Raw genomic sequence first — 5,572 nt, 5'->3', positions numbered from 1 at the left:
GTTTCCAACATGTTAAGTAATCAAACTTGTTAAGACTTGATTAATTGAAATATGTTTCATATAGACAATTGACCACCCAAGTTGACCGGTGATTCACGAACGTTAAAACTTGTAAAAACTATATGATGACATATATATGGATATATATATATAGTTAACATGATACTATGATAAGTAAACATATCATTAAGTATATTAACAATGAACTACATATGTAAAAACAAGACTACTAACTTAATGATTTTTAAACGAGACATATTTGTAACGATTATCGTTGTAAAGACATTTAATGTATATATATCATATTAAGAGATATTCATACATGATAATATCATGATAATATAATAATTTAAAATCTCATTTGATATTATAAACATTGGGTTAACAACATTTAACAAGATCGTTAACCTAAAGGTTTCAAAACAACACTTACATGTAACGACTAACGATGACTTAACGACTCAGTTAAAATGTATATACATGTAGTGTTTTAATATGTATTTATACACTTTTGAAAGACTTCAATACACTTATCAAAATACTTCTACTTAACAAAAATGCTTACAATTACATTCTCGTTCAGTTTCATCAACAATTCTACTCGTATGCACCCGTATTCGTACTCGTACAATACACAGCTTTTAGATGTATGTACTATTGGTATATACACTCCAATGATCAGCTCTTAGCAGCCCATTTGAGTCACCTAACACATGTGGGAACCATCATTTGGCAACTAGCATGAAATATCTCATAAGATTACAAAAATATGAGTAATCATTCATGACTTATTTACATGAAAACAAAATTACATATCCTTTATATCTAATCCATACACCAACGACCAAAAACACCTACAAACACTTTCATTCTTCAATTTTCTTCATCTAATTGAACTCTCTCAAGTTCTATCTTCAAGTTCTAAGTGTTCTTCATAAATTCCAAAAGTTCTAGTTTCATAAAATCAAGAATACTTTCAAGTTTGCTAGCTCACTTCCAATCTTGTAAGGTGATCATCCAACCTCAAGAAATCTTTGTTTCTTACAGTAGGTTATCATTCTAATACAAGGTAATAATCATATTCAAACTTTGGTTCAATTTCTATAACTATAACAATCTTATTTCAAGTGATGATCTTACTTGAACTTGTTTTCGTGTCATGATTTTGCTTCAAGAACTTTGAGCCATCCAAGGATCCATTGAAGCTAGATCCATTTTTCTCTTTTCCAGTAGGTTCATCCAAGGAACTTAAGGTAGTAATGATGTTCATAACATCATTCGATTCATACATATAAAGCTATCTTATTCGAAGGTTTAAACTTGTAATCACTAGAACATAGTTTAGTTAATTCTAAACTTGTTCGCAAACAAAAGTTAATCCTTCTAACTTGACTTTTAAAATCAACTAAACACATATTCTATATCTATATGATATGCTAACTTAATGATTTAAAACCTGGAAACACGAAAAACACCGTAAAACCGGATTTACGCCGTCGTAGTAACACCGCGGGCTGTTTTGGGTTAGTTAATTAAAAACTATGATAAACTTTGATTTAAAAGTTGTTATTCTGAGAAAATGATTTTTATTATGAACATGAAACTATATCCAAAAATTATGGTTAAACTCAAAGTGGAAGTATGTTTTCTAAAATGGTCATCTAGACGTCGTTCTTTCGACTGAAATGACTACCTTTACAAAAACGACTTGTAACTTATTTTTCCGACTAGAAACCTATACTTTTTTTGTTTAGATTCATAAAATAGAGTTCAATATGAAACCATAGCAATTTGATTCACTCAAAACGGATTTAAAATGAAGAAGTTATGGGTAAAACAAGATTGGATAATTTTTCTCATTTTAGCTACGTGAAAATTGGTAACAAATCTATTCCAACCATAACTTAATCAACTTGTATTATATATTATGTAATCTTGAGATACCATAGACACGTATACAATGTTTCGACCTATCATTTCGACACATCTATATATATTTCGGAACAACCATAGACACTCTATATGTGAATGTTGGAGTTAGCTATACAGGGTTGAGGTTGATTCCAAAATATATATAGTTTGAGTTGTGATCAATACTGAGATACGTATACACTGGGTCGTGGATTGATTCAAGATAATATTTATCGATTTATTTCTGTACATCTAACTGTGGACAACTAGTTGTAGGTTACTAACGAGGACAGCTGACTTAATAAACTTAAAACATCAAAATATATTAAAAGTGTTGTAAATATATTTTGAACATACTTTGATATATATGTATATATTGTTATAGGTTCGTGAATCAACCAGTGGCCAAGTCTTACTTCCCGACGAAGTAAAAATCTGTGAAAGTGAGTTATAGTCCCACTTTTAAAATCTAATATTTTTGGGATGAGAATACATGCAGGTTTTATAAATGATTTACAAAATAGACACAAGTACGTGAAACTACATTCTATGGTTGAATTATCGAAATCGAATATGCCCCTTTTTATTAAGTCTGGTAATCTAAGAATTAGGGAACAGACACCCTAATTGACGCGAATCCTAAAGATAGATCTATTAGGCCTAACAAACCCCATCCAAAGTACCGGATGCTTTAGTACTTCGAAATTTATATCATATCCGAAGGGTGTCCCGGAATGATGGGGATATTCTTATATATGCATCTTGTTATTGTCGGTTACCAGGTGTTCACCATATGAATGATTTTTATCTCTATGTATGGGATGTGTATTGAAATATGAAATCTTGTGGTCTATTGTTACGATTTGATATATATAGGTTAAACCTATAACTCACCAACATTTTTGTTGACGTTTTAAGCATGTTTATTCTCAGGTGAATATTAAGAGCTTCCGTTGTTGCATACTAAAATAAGGACAAGATTTGGAGTCCATGTTTGTATGATATTGTGTAAAAACTGCATTCAAGAAACTGATTTCGATGTAACATATTTGTATTGTAAACCATTATGTAATGGTCGTGTGTAAACAGGATATTTTAGATTATCATTATTTGATAATCTACGTAAAGCCTTTTAAACCTTTATTTATGAAATAAAGGTTATGGTTTGTTTTAAAAAGGAATGCAGTCTTTGAAAAACGTCTCATATAGAGGTCAAAACCTCGCAACGAAATCAATTAATATGGAACGTTTTTAATCAATAAGAACGGGACATTTCAGTGATGACCCGGGAATTTCCGACTAAATTTAAACTTAATCTTTATATGATTTAGATACGATAAGAAAAGTCTGTAATGTTGAGTCACAAAACAATTTAAACTGTATTCATGTAAGCATTTGAACCTTGACCAACTCCCGACGATTCACGAACAAATGTGTGAATAAAAAAATGTAAATATATATAAATAGAAACATAAGTATATGTAATATTTTTGAATAAATAAATTACGCTTTAATCAATTAGAAATAAAAATGGAAAATAATAATAATTATGTATAAATATGTATACGAAACTATATATATATATATATATATATATATATATATATATATATATATATATATATATGATTCTTACTAATAACTATTAATATATGGTAATATATATAAATGGATAAATATTAAATATTCAAACATATATTATCATATAATACGTTTATAATTTAAAAATATAATTGTTATAATATCATTATCAATACTTGTATTACTAATTTTTTTATAAAAAATGGATATATGTAACTTGTTATAACTTAATTATTAATTATATTATTAGCAGACATTATTATTAAATAATCATTAATAATTATCATTAATGTTACTACTATCAAAATTATTTGTATTATGATTATTTGTGTTTCGATATTATTGTTATTAATATTAGTATCTACAGATAAGAAATTGGATATAAGTATGCAGTCTTATTATGATCATTAATAATAGTATTATTATAACTAGTATTATAATAAGTAATATTATTAGAATCATTAATATTATTTTACATCATCACATTATTATTATTACTTTTAGATGTATCATTATTATTAATTTATAAATAATACTATGATTTTTATTATTATTATTAATTAGTTATTTATATTATTCTTATATTAAAAGTAATATTGTTATTGTCAGAGCATAGGTCTGTGTATTTTCTTCAAACCCATTGCATGTCATGATCCAACTTTATTTACTTTTGATTTTTATGTCAATTGATCGTACCAATCAGTATTGGATTTTAGGAACAATTCTAAAATTTGTTTTCCATCATTTTCTTCATCTATTTATTTATTCTTTATATTTCTGTTCTAAATCCAATTCGAGACCACAACCTTTTATATAATGATTAAATTTCTCCGAGTTAAGAAAAACAACCTGACAATACCATATCAATATCAGTTATTAATTATAATCATTTTAATATGGCGAATTCAACAAAAATTATAAATAAAACAGGTACGTTCCCTGTTCTTCATCCTTTACAGCAAAAAACTAAAATTTTAATTCCATTTGAAAATCTATAATTGTGGTCTTGTTAGGAATGCTATAAGAAAACTTTCTGCAAAATAACAAATCCTAATTCGTTATTTCGATTTCGAATTCACAAGTCAAAGTTTTTGGGATAAAAAGTCAAATATTGTTCTTCAATTAAATTCTCGTTTGTGTTTGTGTTTCAAGCTAAATTGACAACCCCAATAGTTTCTATACAACATTTTAAAACTGTTTTATGTTATAATTATTGTCCAATTCGTTCTAAAAATCAAAAACAAAATTTTTTTTTTAAACAACGACTGCAGCAGCAGTTCTTGTGCTTTTAATTTTTTTTTCAAACCAATTAATCAAAAATAGGTGTTATTATATTGGAGATTAAGTTCTAATTCAATTATAAACCCATCATATTGGTTATCATTAGTCTCCTGGTCGATTTATATTTGGAGGAGAAGAAGATGTGTATAAACGAAATACACACTGATTAAATAAATACAGGAGGCTTATAAATCAGAAAAATGAAAATGGTTAAGTGGTCTGGGTGTCTGCTGCATAAACATGAGGTCTCGGGTTCGATTCTTGCTGTTGGCAACTATTTTTTTAACCCTTTATGAGGTAGTTCTAATTCTCTAAAAATTGTTATTATTATTGTTATTATTATTAATTTCAGAATTTATTATTTTTGTCATTTATCAACTATTATTTATATTAATACATTATTAATGTTATTATTATTGTTAATATTATCATTTTTCATTATTGATATAATTATTATTATTATTATTATTAATTAGTATTATTATTTACTATCATTATGGTAGTTGTTATTATTAACTATAGGATTATTATTATTATTAATGTAAATTATGACATCACCACTATTATTACTAGTATTATCAATTAAATTTTTTTAGTATTATAATTACTAGTATTAATATTATTATTAGCATTATTGTTATAGTATTATCATTTATGGTATTATTATTGTTATCATTTTTACTACTGGTATCAATAATATTATTAATACTAAAAATTCTTATTATAGTTATTATTATTATTATTATATGTAATGTCATTATTATCATTACAATTTTTACTTACTATTATTATATGTTAT

The sequence above is a fragment of the Rutidosis leptorrhynchoides genome, chromosome 2 (genome assembly GCF_046630445.1).
Source record: "Rutidosis leptorrhynchoides isolate AG116_Rl617_1_P2 chromosome 2, CSIRO_AGI_Rlap_v1, whole genome shotgun sequence".
In the NCBI taxonomy this organism is placed as follows: Eukaryota; Viridiplantae; Streptophyta; class Magnoliopsida; order Asterales; family Asteraceae; genus Rutidosis; species Rutidosis leptorrhynchoides.
Note: the sequence above shows the minus strand (reverse complement) of the source record.